We start from the raw sequence: 20,608 nt of genomic DNA, 5'->3' as shown, positions 1-20,608 counted from the left end.
TTGCTCCGAGCCCCGGAGCGTGCTATTGCGTTAGCAGCTCCGTTCCTGCCTAAGACTTGCTACGCTTTTGTGTCCAAGTCCTGCCTTTGCTTTTGCTTGGTTCCAGTAACCTGTCCAGCTTCAGTTCCAGCTTGGTTCCAGTAACTTGTCCCGCTTCAGTTCCAGCTTGGTTCCAGTACCTGTCCTGCTTCAGTTCCAGCTTGGTTCCAGTACCCGTCCTGCTTCAGTGCTTGCCTGGTTCCAGTAACTTGTCCTGCTTCCGTTCCAGCTTGGTTCCAGTACCCGTCCTGCTTCAGTGCTTGCCTGGTTCCAGTAACTTGTCCTGCTTCCGTTCCAGCTTGGTTCCAGTACCCGTCCTGCTTCAGTGCTTGCCTGGTTCCAGTAACTTGTCCTGCTTCCGTTCCAGCTTGGTTCCAGTACCTGTCCTGCTTCAGTTCCTGCTTGGTTCAAGTAACCTGTCCAGCTTCAGTTCCAGCTTGGTTCCAGTAACTTGTCCCGCTTCAGTTCCAGCTTGGTTCCAGTACCTGTCCTGCTTCAGTTCCAGCTTGGTTCCAGTACCCGTCCTGCTTCAGTGCTTGCCTGGTTCCAGTAACTTGTCCTGCTTCCGTTCCAGCTTGGTTCCAGTACCCGTCCTGCTTCAGTGTTTGCCTGGTTCCAGTAACTTGTCCTGCTTCAGTTCCAGCTTGGTTCCAGTACCCGTCCTGCTTCAGTGCTTGCCTGGTTCCAGTAACTTGTCCTGCTTCCGTTCCAGCTTGGTTCCAGTACCCGTCCTGCTTCAGTGCTTGCCTGGTTCCAGTAACTTGTCCTGCTTCCGTTCCAGCTTGGTTCCAGTACCTGTCCTGCTTCAGTGCTTGCCTGGTTCCAGTAACTTGTCCTGCTTCCGTTCCAGCTTGGTTCCAGTACCTGTCCTGCTTCAGTGCTTGCCTGGTTCCAGTAACTTGTCCTGCTTCCGTTCCAGCTTGGTTCCAGTACCTGTCCTGCTTCAGTGCTTGCCTGGTTCCAGTAACTTGTCCTGCTTCCGTTCCAGCTTGGTTCCAGTACCTGTCCTGCTTCAGTTCCAGTTGGTTCCAGTAACTTGTCCCACTTCATTTCCAGCTTGGATCCAGTAACCTGTCCTGCTTCAGTTCCAGCTTGGTTCCAGTACCTGTCCTGCTTCAGTTCCTGCTTGGTTCAAGTAACCTGTCCTGCTTCAGTTCCAGTTTGGATCCAGTACCTGTCCTGCTTCAGTTCCTGCCTGACTCCAGATCCCTGCCCGCCTGCTTCAGCTCCAGCTTCCATGATCTCCTAAGTCCCAGCGGCCTGGCTCCTACGGGCTCCTCCCAGGGGAGTTCCGGCTTCCAAGGTGAATCCCCTAAGTCCCAAGCGGCTGGGCTCCTATGGGCACCCGGGGGAGCACCCATTTCCTGGGTGAAGCTCACCGTCCATCGCCTGCCTGGTATCGGCCTCCCGGCCTGCCCTCTAGCAGAGACTATAGTCCATCTCTCTCCAGTCTCCCGCAGGCCGGCCCAAGGGTCCACTAAAACAGCTTATCCACAACAGATTGCAAGGCCATGGACTCGGCCGAGGTACCAGGACCCCAGGATCTTCCTGGGTTGGCTCTGCAGCTACAACAGCAACAGCAATACCTGGATGTCCTGGCCGGTTCTGTTGGGCAACTGGCCGCCCGAATGGATGCCAGTGAAACTCGTCCTTCGGCTGCTGTGGACGCAGCCTCATCTGTGACTCAGCTGCCAGCACCCGCCCGCTACACTGGAGATAATAGGACCTGCCGAGGATTCCTAAACCAGTGTTTTGTACGCTTCTCCTTGTTGCCTCGACAGTTCCTCATGGACTCCATTAAAGTAGCGTACATCCTCTCCTTGCTTGATGGGAAGGCCCCGGTATGGGCCTCTCCCCTTTGGGTGTGTAATGACTCCTCCCTGCAGGACTTGCAGCAGTTTGTCTCCAACTTTCATCAAGCCTTTGACGAACCGGCCCGCCAGGCCTCGGCTACCTCTGAGTTGCTACAGCTTCGCCAAGGATCTCGTTCACTGGCGGACTACGCAATGGACTTTAGAACTCTTGCTCAGGAAGTAGGCTGGCAAGACGGCAGCCTCAAGGCTATCTTCTTGGAAGGATTGTCTGGGCACATCAAAGACGAGATCACCGCTCGTGATCTCCCGGAAAATCTTAATGCCCTCATCAACATGGCTGCTCGGATCGACCGCCGCCTGCAATAGCGAGCCCGAGAGGTACGCACAACGAGGCACAGTCCTGCCCGTGGTTCCTCACGTCCGTCGCCTCTTCCGAGGCCTGCCCGTCCTGATGTTCCCGCCTCTGAACCTATGCAGTTGGGATGTGCCCCGCTCTCCCCAGAGGAGAGACAACGTCGCCGCTCGATGGGCCTGTGCCTGTATTGTAGGCAGAAAGGCCACTTTCTGGCACACTGCTAGGAGCGTGCGGAAAACTCCAGAACCTAGGAGGTCGGGAGGAGCTCATCCTAGGTTGTGCTACAGCTCCTCAAAGCACTATACCTATTACCTTGGAATTTCCTGGGGGGTCTTTGGAAACCCTCGCCTTCCTGGATTCCGGTGCCGGGGGTAATTTTATCCAGCAAGACTTGGTCTCTCAGCTGCAGATCCTGACGCAGAAATGAGAGGTTCCCCTTCGAATTACCTCCATTCAGGGAACGCTCCTTCCAGGTCGTATTGTGACATCCACGGCACCCATCACTGTCCGCACCGGGGCGATCCACTCGGAGGAGATAGCCTTGCTGGTCCTAGAAAAGGCTGTCCACCCCGTGGTGCTAGGGCTCCCGTGGCTCCAGAAGCACTCACCTATAATCCAGTGGGATACTCTGCAGATCACCAAGGGGAGTCCCTATTGCCTCGCTCACTGTATGAAGGTACCCAGGCCTCCAGCACTCCTGCTTCTGCACTCTGCCCTGGGACCTCCAGCTCCCTATGAGGATTTTACTGACATCTTCTCGAAGACTAAAGCAGAGATTCTCCCGCAGCACTGTCCGTATGACTGTGCTATTGACTTGCTGCCCGGAACCATGCCTCCTCGAGGTAGGGTGTATCCCTTGTCCTTGCCCAAGACTCGGGCAATGTCCGAATATATTACAGAGAACCTGGCAAAAGGGTTCATTCACCCATCAAAATCGCATGCCGGGGCGGGCTTCTTTTTTGTTAGCAAGAAAGATGGCTCCCTGAGGCCCTGTATTGACTACCGAGGACTCAACGCGATTACGAAGCGGGACCGCTATCCACTCCCACTAATCCTGGAGTTACTTGATAGGTTCCAAGGCGCGAGAGTCTTCACCAAACTGGACCTACGCGGGGCCTACAATTTGGTTAGAATCCGCTCCGGAGACGAATGGAAGACCGCGTTTAACACCAGGGATGGGCATTACGAGTATCTCATAATGCCCTTCGGCCTTTGTAATGCCCCGGCGGTTTTCCAGCACCTGATGAACGAGGTGCTATGGGATCTACTCAACACCTGCGTGATTGTCTACCTTGACGACGTCCTGATTTACTCCTGTGACCTGCCTACGCATCGCCAGCATGTCCGCCAGGTGCTCCAAATACTCAGGGAGCACAGCCTATATGCTAAACTTGAGAAATGCAGTTTTGAAAAAACTTCCCTGCCGTTCCTGGGTTATATTGTCTCGGCAGATGGCTTCCAGATGGACCCAGAGAAAGTTGCTGCAGTCAGAAACTGGCCACGGCCGAGGGGCCTCAAGGCATTACAACGTTTCCTCGGCTTTGCTAACTTCTATAGACACTTTATCCCTGGATACTTTCGTATTGTGGCTCCCCTGACTGCGCTCACCCAGAAAGGAGCCGATGCGACGGACTGGCCTGACCAAGCCTGCCAAGCCTTTGAGGACCTTAAGAATTCCTTCCTGCTAGACACATGCCTCCGCCATCCTGACCCCAGTCGACCATTTGTAGTGGAGGTTGACGCCTTGAACCTGGCAGTCGGAGCAGTTTTGAGCCAACACTCCGACACAGGACAACTTCTTCCATGTTCTTACTACTCACGGAAGTTTTCCCCGGCTGAGAGTAATTACTGTATTGGGGATAAAGAACTCCTTGCCGTAAAACTTGCCCTGGAAGAATGGAGACAGTGGTTGGAGGGAGCCAACCATCCCTTCACCATTTACACGGATCATAAGAATCTGTCATTTCTATGCCAAGCCCAGCGCTGAACCCGAGGCAAGCTCGGTGGTCCTTGTTCTTTGACCGATTTGATTTTACACTGAGATATCGTCCTGGCTCAAAAAACATATGCACAGATGCCCTGTCACGGTCCACCGAGGTTGAAGAGACTCCGGAGATGCCTCAGTACATTTTAGACCCCAAGAAGGTGTGTCTTGCCGCCACCTCCATCTCTTCCAAAGAAAAGGTCGTCGTTCCCCGCCGCTCCTGGAAGGCCGTGCTACTTTGGGCCCATGAATCCCTCACCGGGGGTCATGCAGGTCGCACTGCGACTTTGGACCTCCTTAACCGGTACTATTGGTGGCCGACGGTAAGACAAGATGTTCGTCTCTTCGTGGACTCTTGCCCCACTTGCGCACTACAGAATCCGCTCGTCGGGAAACCAAGAGGACTACTACAACCCTTGCTCATTCCAGTAGAGCCGTGGATGCATATCTCCACGGACTTTGTGGTGGACCTTCCAGCATCCGCCGGGAACACCGTCATCTGGGTAATAGTGGACCGGTTCTCCAAAAAGGCGCATTTTGTCCCTTTGTCAAAATTGCCTTCAGCTCCTGACTTGGCTACCCTGTTCGTCCAACACGTATTTCGACTCCATGGTCTCCCTCAAGACATAGTATCTGACCGAGGTCCACAATTCACCACCCGCTACTGGAAGGCTTTATGCAAGCGCTTCAATATACAAGTGAGTCTCTCATCTGCCTTTCATCCCCAAAGCAATGGGCAGACAGAACGAACAAATCGGACCTTAAAAACCTTCCTGCGATCCTTCGTAAATGAAAAACAAGATGATTGGGCCAAGCTACTCCCATGGGCATAGTTTTCTTACAACAATCATACACATTCCGCTACAGGAAGCTCTCCCTTCCTAGCAGTTTATGGGAAACAGCTATGGCCACCTTTGCCTTTGCCCGAACTTAGTGCACTGCCTGCAGTGCAGCTTTCCGCCTGCCAGTTACTTGTTCTATGGAAGTCCATCCAAAGGAAGATGCAAGAAGCTGCCCGGTCTGCCAAAAAATGGGCAGACAGCCATCGCCAGCCAGCACCAGTCTACCTCCCTGGAGATCGCGTTTGGCTGAGTACAAAGAATCTGCAACTTCGGATTCCTTCCCGCAGACTCACCCCCAAATTCTGTGGACCATTCCGTATTGCCGAGCGTGTAGGGGCTGTTTCCTATCGCTTGCGCTTACCCTCCTCAATGCATGTGCACGTCTTCCATGTGTCACTCTTGAAGCCTCTCATTCTTTCCAGGTATCATCCCCGGGCTCCTGATGCTCCAGATCCTTCCGTGCCAGAAGATACCACCTATCAAGTCCGGGAGGTCCTCGATGTAAGATTCCATCAACGCCGGTGGGAGTATCTAATTGCCTGGGAAGGCTGTGGACCTGAAGATAACACATGGGAGTCTGCCCGCAACATTCTTGATAAGGAGTTGTTGAAGACATTCCATCAAGACAACCCAGGTAAACCCGGGCCTGCTAAGAAGGGGCGTAAGAGGGGAGGTACTGTTACGGTCCCGGTCGCAACCCGGCCCTTACCTCCTTGGTCCCGTTCCATCTCCGAGAGCCTGCGGCCTGTTTCGCGACCACAGGGGGGGGGGGGGGCGCCGCCGAGAAACCCTTCCTGAACGCCGTCTCCTTAGCCGCGCGCAGGAACCGCACTTATGAAGGCCTTTTCCCGCCGCTGAAAGCTCCGCCTTACCCCTGACGTCAGACGCTGCGGCCTATGTAAGGCCGCCGTAGAGCCCAGAACTTTGCCTTGCAGCGGGGTTCCTTGCGGTTCCCAGTTGCTCCGAGCCCCGGAGCGTGCTATTGCGTTAGCAGCTCCGTTCCTGCCTAAGACTTGCTACGCTTTTGTGTCCAAGTCCTGCCTTTGCTTTTGCTTGGTTCCAGTAACCTGTCCAGCTTCAGTTCCAGCTTGGTTCCAGTACCTGTCCTGCTTCAGTGCTTGCCTGGTTCCAGTAACTTGTCCTGCTTCCGTTCCAGCTTGGTTCCAGTACCTGTCCTGCTTCAGTTCCAGCTTGGATCCAGTACCTGTCCTGCTTCAGTGCTTGCCTGGTTCCAGTAACTTGTCCTGCTTCCGTTCCAGCTTGGTTCCAGTACCTGTCCTGCTTCAGTTCCTGCTTGGTTCAAGTAACCTGTCCTGCTTCAGTTCCAGTTTGGATCCAGTACCTGTCCTGCTTCAGTTCCTGCCTGATTCCGGATCCCTGCCCACCTGCTTCAGCTCCAGCTTCCGTGATCTCCTAAGTCCCAGCGACCGGGCTCCTACGGGTTCCTCCCGGGGAAGTTCCAGCTTCCAGAGTGAATCCCCTAAGTCCCAAGCGGCTGGGCTCCTACGGGCTCCTCCCGGGGGAGCACCAGTTTACTGGGTGAAGCTCACCGTCCATCGCCTGCCTGGTATCTGCCTCCCGGCCTGCCCTCAAGCAGAGACTATAGTCCATCTCTCTCCAGTCTCCAGCAGGCCGGCCCAAGGGTCCACTAAAACAGCTTATCCACAACACTGGTGTCATAAATGCCTGTTATCTGACAACCAAGCAGGCACGCAGCCTCAGGTAAGTGAACGGACAGCCTGAAACCAATTGTGCCCCAATATTATTACAATTTTTTGTGTAACATAAAGATAGTTCAAAGCATAACTCTAAGCAAAACGTGTCCCAGGGTTCTCAAATTATGTTATGATTTCTTAAGTTTTTTAATGCAATATAAAAATAGTCCATGACTTAATCAATGCTAGAGCGTACTGGAAAAAGTACCAGAGCATAACAAACTCGTTTGCTGTCCTTTTGCTGAGACCAGTATAATACTCTCTTGCGCAAATTTTTATGTTTCTTGTTGCTAACGATGAAGGCACCATGCATGAAAGATGGAAAATGTGCCTGCTGTCAACGCTATAAATGACCAACACTGACCGTGTTTCGGCGGCCATCACATGTGAGCTAAGTGTTGAGCCGTTGCTGATTGTGTGCTTGCTGTGCCCTGGTCCTTTTTCCAGTACGCTCTGACATTGATTAAGTGATGGACTGTTTTAATACTGCATAAGAAAGCCTTAAAAAATCATAAGATAAACTGGGAACACTGAGACACATTGTGCTAAGAGTTATACTATGAACTGTCTTTATGTTACACCAAAAATTGTAATAATATTGGGATACAATTGGTTTCAGGCTGTCCATTCACTCACCTGAGGCTGCGTGCCTGTTTGAGGGTCAGATAAGAGGCATTTATGACACCAGCACTATCTTTATAAATCATATACTAACCTATATTGTTGTGATTATTTTTTTTTTTTTTACTATTGCCAGAGTCTGCTTGCACTGTTTATTGCTTGGCATGGTTAATCTATTGTCGTGCATATTACTTTCGAGTTTACGTACGCTGTGTTTGATGTTTTTATTGTAACCCATCCTGGGTATTATTGTAAAGATGGGATAAACAATGAGCTAAATAATAAAAAAAAAAAGCAACAAACAAAAGTACTTTAACAGCCATTTCCCCTCCATCATAAACACACTTCATTGCCCTTGTTCCTTAACCCTTCTTTGGTAGCCAAAAGCACCATACTGTGCCAACAGAGTGGCCCCGGTAGCAGCAAGAATGGTCCCTCGCACCTGGGAGTCCCAGCTCATTCTCTGTCTTGGAAGCACCTGTGCACCGTCAGCCCTAATGGACAGGAGACTCAGCCGAGCTTATTCTTTGACATTATTCTGTCACTGTTTGGATTACCAGCAGAGACATTAACTGAAAGCGGGAGAGAATTCACAGGAACAGAATGCGATGGGCGATAAAAGACTGTACGGCCCTGCTAGTTTGCCCAATTTGCTTTCTAGGACAAGGCCTTAGATCCAAGTTTCTCTCTGGCTCTCCTTTCACTTCTTCGTGACGAAAGATCACCTGTTGTTCTCCCACGCTCTTTACAAGTCTGTTGCTGTTTTTGCCTCCAGTGGAGGTGGTGGGATCATGCTTAGGCCAGATATAAGCACGGCGATAAGGGCGAGGGAGGGGGATGACTTGAAATAAAGCAGGGACTGCGCTGTCACCATAGGCGGGGGTAACTGCACAGATAGGGCTTAAATCCCACTTCTCCCACTGACACTCCTTGTGACCTTGACCAAGTCACCTCACCCTCCATTACTTCTGGTGCAAACTTAGGCCCTGATTTACATTTTTCCCATAGACTCAGAATGGGAGAAAAGCCTTAGTAAGTCAGGCCCTAAGACTGTAAGCTCTCTGGGGACAGGGAAAGACAGGGACAGTAAATTTCAAACAGGTGTGCGGGTGCTGTTGTGTGTGCGTTCACTGACTTGCGTCCACAGACGCATTCATTTTATAACATATGCGTGTATATGTGCGCACGTTATAAAATAGGCTGGTCGCACATACATGTGCGTGCAATTTTAAATGGAAGCGCGCAAATGCCGCATCTACCACGTAGGTGGGGAAATTTTACAAGGGATGTGCGCTGATGACATGGCTACTTTTCAGTTCACCCAATTAAGGGCTAGGACTTCCAAACTCCCCTAATTCAATAGCCTTCCTTCCTCCGTGTTAGCCCCAACCCTTAAAACCCCACTGATTATCCTAGATTTTTTTTGTTTTAATACTTCCATGCCAAGTATGAGGTTGCTACAGCCAAAACCAATCTCTTCATTGGTCGGATCAGCCGGAAGCCCCAATAGGCAACTCCGGCCCCCACGAACCTCCTGTTATCTTCAGGCTGTGGTGGGAGGAGCTCCACCACATCCATCAGTCTTCCTGCTTGGGGGCGGGAGCTGAAACTGTGTACACAATTATGCGCCGAGCCGTGCTGCCTTCCCCCGTTCCCTCCCCCCTAACCTGAGTTTCCCACACCTTACCCTAACCTTTCCTCCCCCTAGCCCTACTCTAACCCCCCCAAAAATGTTAATTTACCTTTTGTGCGCGCCGGCCAACTGCTGGCGTGATCCCAAGCACATCGGCAAATGGCCACTGTGCCTGGGGCCTCTGATCTTGCCCCGCCCATTTAATAAAGCCCCAGGACTTACACACATCCCGGGGCTTTACGCGCATCGCCGGGCCTTTTGAAAATAGCAAATAACAGTTTTATTGGAATTTTTTCTAAATCCCAATTGGGGTTGAGGGATAGGAATAAACCTCATATTCTCCAATTTGTTCTGAATATAATGTGTGCATCATAGCACATGTCAAATGTTAATGGCATTATTAAAAGATTTAAAAAACTCAATCTGTAGAATTATGATGATGAAATAATAAAAAACAATAATATTAAAAATAATAAAACAATATATATCACATATGGCCAAAGGCTGTTGTTAATTTTGGCCAGCACCGGGAAAGTGTACAGAAAAGCAGAAAAAACTGCTTTTCTGTACACCCTCCGACTTAATATCATAGCGATATTAAGCTGGAGGCCCCAAAATTTAAAAAAAATCAAAAATTTAAAAAATAAATAAATTTTAAAATCTGTCCACGGCCCGCGGGTTGGAAGATGGATGCTCAATTTAGCCGGCGTCCGTTTTCCGAACCCGTGGCTGTTCGCGGGTTCGAGAACTGATGCCGGGTTCGAGAACTGACGCCGGTAAAATTGAGCGTCGGCTGTCAAACCCACTGACAGCCGCCGCTTCTGTCAAAAAGGAGGCGCTAGGGACGCGCTAGTGTCCCTAGCGCCTCCTTTTACTGCGGGCCCTAATTTACATACTTGGGCTTTCTGAATCGCCGCCCAGAAGAGTGGCCTGTGCACGCGTCGGGAGAATGGGCGCTCGCTGGCTCTCCCGCGTGTTTTTCTGTATCGGCCTGACAGTCTGGAAACAGATCTGGGAAGTTGGTGCAAATATGTGTTTAATACAAACAGGCTTTCACAGCACATTTAACGAATTAGCATTTTCAGAAAGCAAGAGCAGTTCAAACAAAACAGTACCTTAATTTCAGATGGCGAGGCAAGTCCATAAGGCAAAGCAAAGGTACATAACAAAATAATCTAAGAAGGCTACAAATGGACAAGAGAAGGGAAAATTCATGGTGAAGACCTCAGGCTGGAAGTACAAAGATGAGGCAGGGATTGAGATAAAGTTCATGATCAGGGTTGGCCTCAGTGTCAGAGTCAGATGAACCAGCTAGGAGCACAGCTCAGGGAAGGGCTGAAATCACCTGAGTGCTAGGGCCTGGGCAACTGTTGGACCAATTCAGGGACAGGAGGCCGGCTAGATACAAACACAGAAGAAGGAGTCAATCAAGGAGCAGAACATGTGCCCTGGGAGAGAGGAACTTAGCAGCATGTAGTGGCTAGCTCACTTGGGAAGATGCTTTCATATATTTATTTTAAAAATGTAAAATGCTCTTAATTTGATACACTTCTCTTTTTTGCTTGCTAATAACAGAATATGTTATAGGGAAAAATTGCAATATTATTGTATTTCCTGAACTATTTTCTTACATATATCTGTAATTTCAATTGCAAGTTTCTGCTTGTATTGTAATTAAAATTTAATAAATAAAGAATTTAAATTTAAAAAAAAAAAAGTATATCCTGCCTATCTAGAAATACTAGGCAGGTTACAAGCAAATATATAAAGCTGGATGGGAGTGGGGGGGGGGGGGTGGGTAGGGGGGTTTGAGTGGCTCATTCTTCCCTCCTCTTTACCTACACTTCCTCCCCTATTTCTTTTCCCCTCTCAACTCCCACCCCTTTCAGCCCACACCTTAGTCCCTGACTTCACCTCATCTTAGGCTGGTGGACCCTGGAAAACACCCCCTCCCCCCCAAAAAAAAACAGTCCCGCTGCTCTAGCTGCTGACAACACCTCTTCCCCTTCAGTTAATGGGGTCTGGGGACTCTTGCCAGACCCACTACTCAATCTGCCAGCAGCTCCCCCACCAGAGCTTGTCTTTACAGTTTCTCTGCATGCCTGTTGCTACTCTGCACCTGTGAGGGCAGTGTCAAAGATGTGGTTACGTTTTGGATTTGTCCATACATTTTTTTTCCCCATAAAATGCACTAAAAACCGCTAGCATCACCGGGGGCAAATAACAGCTGTATTCACATATTGCCCACTCATCTACTGAAAAGATTCCCTTCAGTTAACTTTGTAAAGTACTTTGGACCACAGTAGTCCTTTCTCTGGGTCTCTAAATGGCTGCTGCACAAACTGTGTGCTTGCCAAAAGACAAGTCTCTAAGAGGTTTTTACTACCTTTAATTCTGATCTGATTAATTCATTCTGGTCTAATTAAGAACCCTTTAGTTTTCAAATGAATTACTTTTCCCTTCGTAACACTAAAAAGAATACAAAGTTCACCAACCTTAGTATATGTATTAGTGGGTTTTGGACATGGACTTGTTGCTATGAACCCATTCCTTTTTTTTTCCCCAGAAAGGTTTCCTTTGTGAAAACTCTGAAGTGGTTTGCTTCAGGAATGTGCTTTTTTTTTCTTGTTGATGCTTTTACTTCTCAGTGGATTCACATTCAGGAAATGTTATTGGCATGATAATTTGTACATGTGTTGGCCAAAATAGTACATAAAGTGGTTAAAAATAAAAGCAGTAAAAAATACAAAATATAAAATATTACACTGGACTCAGCCATATCCTGAACAATCATAAAGTTCTTTGTTATCTGTGGTCGATCAAATGGTCTAGTAGACTGCAAGTGAAACAGCATTAAACTGAAAAGTATGAACAATCCTCTCTGTGACAGCACTCTTTCACTATGGTTAGGAGCAGGAATAATTACAAACATCTCCAGAACTGTGGTTCCCATACTGGTATGCCTTCATTTACACAGGAAATTATATGTATGCTGTTCCACAGGCACAAATTAGTGCATTTGGAGAAGAGACAACTGAGGAGGGATATGATAGAAGTCTATAAAATTATGAGAGGACTAGAATGGGTAAATGTGAATCAGTTATTTATTTTTTCAGATAATAGAAGGACTAGGGGGAACTCCAAGAAGTTAGCAAGTAGCACATTTAAAACAAATTGGAGAAAATTCTTTTTCACTCAATGCACAATTAAGCTCTGGAATTTGTTGCCAGAGGATGTGGTTAGGAAAGTTAGTGTAGCTGGATTTAAAAAAGGATTGGATAAGTTCTTGGGGGAGAAGTCCATTAACTGTTATTTATCAAGTTGACTTAGGGAATTGCCACTGCTATTATTGGCATTAGAAGCACTTGAACTACTTAATGTTTGGGTACTTGCCAGATACTTGTAACCTGGATTGGTCACTGTTGGAAATAAGAACCTTGGTTCTTATGTTCACTCAATTCTCAATAAGCTGTGCTGAAATTTAGGATTGAATCTTTCAGTTTCCTTTAAGGAATCCCCTTAAATTTCTGTTTATACCACTAGTTGTCTTTTCTTGCAACAATCAAGGATTTAAAGCATGTTGCTTATTCTTGGCCTTCTTGACAATTATTGGATCCATCTCTCTAATTCAAGAGCCCTTCTTGCTGCTGAGAATTTACTATAGGACTCCATTTTCTTCAGTTTACTGTTTAGAAGGTTTTCTTCACTACTCACATTTCTATGTCTCCTCCTGACAAGAAATCCTTCATGTGGGTCTCATAGTCCTGCCAGGAATTAGCAGCTTCACCAGGAGCCTAGCAGATTCTTTTCTGCCATGCTTCCAATAGAAACCTCTGTCTCTCAGCTCCTTCAGGCTTTGGATCCTTTTAGCACACACTGAACATATACTGAACTCCACATATACTCACACTGATACGGAATATCTCCTTCTAGAGCAAGGGTGGCCAACTCTGATCCTCAAGAGCCACAAATGCCAGATTTTCATTATATCCACAAAGAATATACATGAGATAGATTTGCATGCATTGCCTCCATTGTATGCACAGCTATCTCTTGCATATTCATTGCTATTATCCTGAAAACCAGGCCTGTTTGTGGCTCTTGAGGACCAAAGTTGGCCACCCCTGTTCTAGAGCATGTTCAGAACATTGCTTAAGGCACTATCCCTATGGTTTCAAATATAGGGATCACTATTTTGGAGACTTGTATGTTGCTGGAGTCCATCCAGCTACTCCATGACCTGCAGTGGCACTAGATTGTGCTTCCTTTATATGCCTCTTGTGTTTTCTTTTCAACTTGTTGGATGATAACCATCATCAATCTGCTAGCACCAACATGGTTGATTGTTTTCTGGGGAGTTATAGCCAACCTGGCTATCCTAAAGCCTGCAATGTCACTAAATTGTGTTTTCTTTATCCACCCCTTGTTTTCTCTTTATCACCTTACTGTATAGTACCCAAGCACCACCAACCTGCCAGCATTAACCTGCTTAGTTTCTGGGGAGCTGTATAAAATGGTGGATGAATGGAATGCCCTCCTGGAAGAGATGGTAAAGACAACAACATTAATAGGGGTTTAAAAATGCATGGGATAAAAACAGAAGATCCCTAGAGACTAGAGGATAAAATGAAAAAAATGACGTAACCTGTGGTAACTATAGGTGTAATATGTCTGCATGGGAGTAATCTGCATAGAGCTGCAGTTATCCTTGCCCAATCCAATGTTTGACTTTGAAGGCAGGGTGAGGCAGCGGCTGCGGTAGAGGTGTTTTGGAGGGGCACTTTTTGCCGCTCCAAAATTCTGCTGCCTGACGCCGCTGCCTCACCCTGCCTCATGATAGAACCGCCCCTGATCAACCTTCACTTCCTTGTTCTCAATTGCTATGCACCTCACTTTGTGGCTGATTGCAGCTGTGCCACAGTCGCAACAAGTATATTTCCAACTGTTTTAGTAAAAGATGCTATACAAGTGCAAATTATTATTTAATAAAAATCTAGATAACCCTAAATAAAAATACAAGTATATAGGGGTAGATTTTCAAAGGGTTACGCGCGTAACTCCCGAAAACCTTCCCCTGTGCGCGCTGAGCCTATTTTGCATAGGCTCGGTGGCACACGCAAGCCCAAGGACACGTGTATGTCCCAGGGCTTTCAAAAATGTGTGGTTCGGGGGGCAGGGGGTGTGGCAGCGGTTCGGGGGTGGTCCGGGGGAGGGGCCGAATCCTCCGGCACAGCGGAGGATTCGGCCCCTGTGCCGGAGGATGGCAAGCCGGCACGCGCAAGTTACGCCTGCCAGAGGCGTAACTCAACGAGATAAGGTGGGGGGGAGCAAGAAAAAAGTTCCCTCCAAAGCCGCTCCGATTTCGAAGTGGCCTTTGGAGGGAACGGGGAAAGCCATCGGGGCTCCCCTTGGGCTCGGCGCTCGCAAGGTGCACAAGTGTGCACCCCCTTGCACGCACCGACCCCAGCAGCAGCGTGCGCATGTTATAAAATCGGGTTTACATTTGTGTACGTTGGGTAGCGTGCACAAATGTACTCTGCGCGCTTAAAATTTAAAATCGGTCCAATAATGAATTTCCTCCTAAAAGAATATTGTGATCCAATACAACATGATTTGTATTACCACATTCCAGCACTTTGCCTGGGCTTTTCAATATTTCACAGGTATTTGAATCATTTGATCTCTGAATTTGTACTTCACAATGCATCCATGGGAAATTGTAATGGCAATATAAAAGTGTTAATGCAATATGTAAATTGTCAGCAGGTTTAAAGTCTGCAGGAAGTTTAAGATTGTTTTCTAGATTACCTAACTGCAGGGTAAGTGCTGAACCTGAGAGGAATGACCTGGTAGAGCACAAGCAGGCAACTAGGGCCAGCAACAACTGAAACCAGTTTACACAGGTTCATTCAATCCACGAGGCCATGATGGATTTAGGTCCTTGCCACCCCTATTTCATTTTTATTGTATGAGAAAACAGGCTCTGAAGTATTAGCAAAGAGAAGAGACCTCGGAGATAAGAAGAGAAGGAGAGGGTGAGAGGTAAAGGGATGGGGGAAGGTGAAAGACTGTGGATTGGGGAGAGGACAGTGAGAAAAAGAGAGGACTAAGGATGGGGGAGGAGAGAGAGTAAGGACTAGGGATGGGGAGAATTGGGAATCTAGACTGGGGGAAGAGGAGAGTAAAAGAGGTAGGAGGGGGATCACAGGTTAAAGTGTCTGGGATTAGGGGTTGAAGAGGATGATTGCATGATCTGGAAGTTGAAAAAGGTAGGAAGGAAGGGAAATTCCCAGATCTGGGGGATAGAATATGAGATCATGAATATGGGAGGAAGAATGTGAATTCTCGGTTGGGGGGGGGGGGGGGAGAGGATGGAGGTTGATGTCCTTAATATGCTCTGGTCCTATTCCTTCTTGCATTCCCTCTCTAACCTCCCACCCAATTTGGTATATATACACATGCATCCGGTACCAAACCATTCTTTTTCATAGACAGAAACACTGCCCTCCCTCCCCTTTCCCTCTCTCACACACAGACAAATGCACCCCAGCTTAACTTCTCTCATCTTGCAACTCCTTTCCTCACCCCCAATGATCTTCCAGCCAGCTCCTCCTAATCTCCCCAAAATGATCCCCCTTTGCTGTCCCTTCCAGACTCACCCTCTCTTCTCCTGTTTCTTGCAGTTGAATAAGGAAGCAGAGAGTTGTTCTCTGCTGAGTGAAATTCAACACAGCAGGAAGGCAATAATTCCTCAGCCAGCCTGCTGTCCCCATCCCTCGCAAATTTTTGCCAACTAGGCACAAGCTTAGAGTGGAGGTTCTGGATTTCAGCTTTCTACCTAAAATCCTAAATTTGACTTCCAGAACCTCCCTCCCTCATTTTCCTATGTCATTGGTGCCCACATGTACCACGACAGCCGGATCCTCCCCAGCACTGTCTATAATCCTATCTAGGTGACGCTTGAGGTCTGCCACCTTCGCACCAGGCAGGCAAGTCCTCATGTCCACCAGCCATCTACATTTCTAATAATTGAATCACCAACTATGATGGCCGGCCTAATCCTTCCCTCCTGGGCAGTAGCCCTGGGAGACTTGTCCTCAGTGCAGAAGGACAATACATCACCTGGAGAGCAGGTCCTTGCCACAGGATCACTTCCTGCTATACCAGGGTGATGTTCTCCTACTGGGAGACCTTTCTGATCCAAGGCAGCACTGGGGCTGCCAGACTGGATTTGGAACCTGGCTACTATGTCCCTGAAGGTCTCATCAATATACCTCTCTGTCTACCTCAGCTCCTCCAAGTCTGCTACTCTAGCCTCCAGAGAACGGACTCATTCCCTGAGAGCCAGGAGCTCTTTGCACCGAGTGCACATATACAATCTCTCACCGACGGGTAAAAAATCATACATGTGACACTCAATGCAAAAGACTGGAAAGCCTCCCCTCTTGCTGCTGGACTACTGCCTTCATCTTAGTTTTATTGAGTTCCTAGTTAAGTTTAGGATACTAAGGGAGTTGGAATTAGAGTACTTTAAATTTACAGGTGAATTTACTAATTAATCAGCTAGTGTCCAACAAGGGGATGATTAAACTTTAAATAAAGGCTGGTACAATAGTATGATTTAGTTAAGACCCTGATTGATTTTTAATTAGAAAGTGTCTCTTGCCTAAAATTCAAGGGTTGAGTGGGTAGGAAAGACAGACACTAGAATTAACTATCTCTGGCTTGCTTATTACCTCAGACACACACAAACTCTAAAGAATATATCTCTCTAATTCACTTTCACCAAACTTTTATAAGTCCAAAGATTTCCCAAAGTTATACTTACCAATCCTCTTTAACCACCATTAAATTGATCTTCACTCAGTTAATTGAAGGGTTTGAGATTTGCATGCCTAATGGCACGCTCTTCCATTCCACTTCTACTGTAAAGGGTACGGGGCCTCTGGAAGCTGGGGCTGTGGAATTCAATCCCTGGATCGCTTGCGGTGACCTCTGGACTCCTCTCCCGGATGATGCTGGGAGCAGTATGCAGATGAGCCTTCCGGTCCTCTTCTACTGTAAAGGGTGCGGGGCCTCTGGAAGCCGGGGCTGTGGAATTCAATCCCTGGAATGCTTGCAGTGACTGCTGGACTCCTCTCCCGGGGGATGCTGGGAGCAGTATGCAGATGAGCCTTCCGGTCCTCTTCTTCTGCAAATTCATTAAGAACCCCTTCCAAATAAAACAAACTTATTCCTTATACCACCAATCTTATATCCCTCCGGCACCTTGAGTTAAAAGTGCTAGCTCATCCCTGCTTATCTTTTCACCCGATTACATTAATCAACATATTTGTCTATCTTTAAATTGTATGTTTTATGATCACATCACGTTAAAGTATTTTTCGATCTATAATATGTATGTCATGTTGTAAACTGTTGTGATCTTCATTTGGAACAACGGTACATAAACCAATCCAGATCTATGCCAATTGATTTCAAACCACAACTTTACATAAAGGCTTTTCTGAACAAAAAAATGCTCTCCTTTTCATAGATCTACTTCAGGCATTTTAAATTTCTTAATTTTTATTGCTGGGAAAAAAAATTGGTGGGAAGAGGTAAGAAAAGTGAGGGAATTGCCCTGGAATCTAAGCCATGCCACTTTTCCAAAATTTTAGATTTTTTCAGGCCAGAACTGAGGTGTGTTGAATTTCTGACCTTTCATCTAGAAATGCTTCAAAAAAGTATGATGGACAGGAAGCCTTCCTGAGGAGAGCCGCACTGAAAGGAGCGAGGGCAAACGGGATTGTAAGCTGGTAAGCGCAAGATCTTGTCTCCAGCCCTTTGACGTCATCCAGAGTCTACGCCTGCTGTGACTATTTAAAGAGCTGCACAGCAGTAAAATACCGGAAGCCTTCCTGAGGAGAGCCGCACCGAAAGGAGCGAGGGTGAACGGGATTGTAAACTGGTGAGCGCAAGATCTTGTCTCCTGCCCTTTGACGTCATCTGGAGTCGATGCCTGCTGTGACTATTTAAAGAGCTGCACAGCAGTAAAATATGGGAAGCCTTCCTGAGGAGAGCCGCACCGAAAGGAGCGAGGGCGAACTGGATTGTAAACTGGTGAGCGCAAGATCTTGTCTCCCGCCCTTCGACGTCATCCAGAGTCGACGCCTGCTATGACAATTTAAAGAGCTGCATAGCGATGCTCAGCCGCCGGTGCGCTGCCGAAGCACGCACCAAAGGGGGCACGCCCCTGGGGAAAATTTTGAAGAGAAAGTTTCTGCATCTTATCGATGGGAAAAAAAAGAAAGATGAAGTTGGTAACATCGACGCCCATGGTAAAAGAACTGAAAGGTCCTATAAACACCCATCTAGGGCGAAGGGTGAGTCAGACTTCCAGGGAGGTTATACAAGATATATCTTTTTCATCTGGGGCTACTGCTAGTCCTGCCCAGGACCAGATATCCAATAGCACACTTGGAAGTGAAGGGGTAAGTGTTTTAAATACCCCTAACTTAAGGGAGGTGTTAGCATCTCAAGATGGAGAGAAGAAGTCTCTAGAGATGGTCACAGTTCTTATGGAAGTGGAGGAGATTGAAATGACTGAGCCTGAGAATATCTCTCTAGTAGACGTTTGGAAAGCTATTACAAAAATGGAGAGGAGGTTGTCCCAATCCATGACTCAATCCACAGTATTTTCTAATGAGATAAGGGGAAAAATGGATGACCACGATAAAAGAATAGAACAAATTGAGCCCTCAAGTGCAGTTTTGAGCACTCAGATTACATCTTTTCAAGCAACTGGAACTACCTTTATAAAAGACACTTTGATAATATAAAAAAATTTGGAAGGATTGGAAAATAATGGGGTGGATTTTCAAAGGGTTACGTGCGTATATTATGCGCGTAACCCCGAAAACCCGCTTCTGCGCGCACCAAGCCTATTTTGCATAGGCTCGGCGATGCGCAAGTCCCGGGACGCGTGTATGTCCCGGGGCTTGGAAAAAGGGGCGGGGAATGGGCGGTCAGAGGCGGGGCGGGGCATGGCCAGAGGCCTCAGAAGGCCTGCTAGGCTGGGGAATCGTGCGCCGGCACTTGGCCGGCATGCGCAACCTTTACCTGATCTGAGGTAGGCGCAACTTAAATAATAAAGGTAGGGGAGATTTAGGTAGGGCTGGGGGGCGGGTTAGATAGGGGAAGGGAGGGGAAGGTGCGGGGGGGGGGGCGAAAGAAAAGTTCCCTCGGAGGGAACGGGGAAAGCCATCGGGGCTCCCCTAGGGCTCGGTGCGCGCAAGGTGCACAAGTGTGCACCCCTTGTGCACGCATGTTATAAAATCGGGCGTAGATTAGAAAATCTGGCCCAATATGCGTAGTAAAAACTTACGTTTTTTTGAATTTTCCATACACAAGGTTATTCTCAGCACAGAAATTATTTAAAAAATATGTAAAAGAGATATTGTGTATTCCCAATGATTACTTATTTCAATATTATTATATTATATATCTAATTTTAAAAGAGATGGAATAGCACCTGAAGGTGGGATAGATGTATTAACTGCTAACAGTCCAAATTTAACAGCTTCAGTTGATGATATTCCAACAAGGGCCACCTTGATAGTGGCCTTTGGATTGGAACAGGAAAAGAATCTAGTCCTGCAAAAATATTTTAAAAACAAGAGTTTCTCTCTCTGTGGTAAATTAGTCTAGATTTTCCCAGATGTGTCGAGGAATACACAGTTGAGAAGAAAACAATTCCTATTGTTGAGTCAGAGAGTGTTGGCCCTAGTGGCCACATTCTTCCTCAAACTTCCCTGTAAGTGTCTTATTACACTTCAAAAAAACAAGTTTATATTTCTTGAACCTGCTCACCTGGAGGTATTCCTCTCGGATAAAGGTGGATGAAAGATTTGTAATAGCTTATATTGGATAATAAAGCTGGTCAATTAGTAAATATAGTCTCCAAATATTCATAAAGGGTTATGAATGTTGCTTTAATTATTTTTTCTTTGTGATATGGCTTCCCAGATAATGTGGACTTTATTATTGGAATTAGCATATGACTTTTCTTTGTCTGTTTTACCTAAATGTATTCCTATTTTATCCAAATTTACTTATTTTCTTTTTCATTGTAAAATGTATAAGAAATTTAATAAAGTATAAATTAAAAAAAAAAAAAGTATGATGGACATATATACATTTGATAAGAATTGCCATACTAGGTCAGACCGTAGGTCCATGTAGCCCAGCATCCTTTTTCCAACAGTGGCCAAACCAGGTCACAAGTACCTGGCAAAAACCAAACAGTAAATAGATCCCTTTCTGCTAATGCTCAGTAATAAGTAGTAGCTTTCCCCATGTCAACTTGGTTATATATAAATACTCCATAATGAAAAAAAATTGATATAAGATGCTGTAGGAAGAACAAAGAATAAATTCCACACCCAAGAGCTGTAGGCAAAATAACATCAAAAGAAACAAATAATCCAAGGTGCAAATCCTATTTAGTCTTTTGAAAGGAAAGATCCAAGTCTTTCTCACACCCATGCAGAAGAAGAATTTCATAAAGAGAAAAATTAAATGCGGGCAACAATACATCTTAATTAACAATTTTGATATTGATGAC

This window comes from Rhinatrema bivittatum, chromosome 1, assembly GCF_901001135.1.
Source record: "Rhinatrema bivittatum chromosome 1, aRhiBiv1.1, whole genome shotgun sequence".
NCBI classification, from domain to species: domain Eukaryota; kingdom Metazoa; phylum Chordata; class Amphibia; order Gymnophiona; family Rhinatrematidae; genus Rhinatrema; species Rhinatrema bivittatum.
This window is presented reverse-complemented; position numbering follows the sequence as displayed.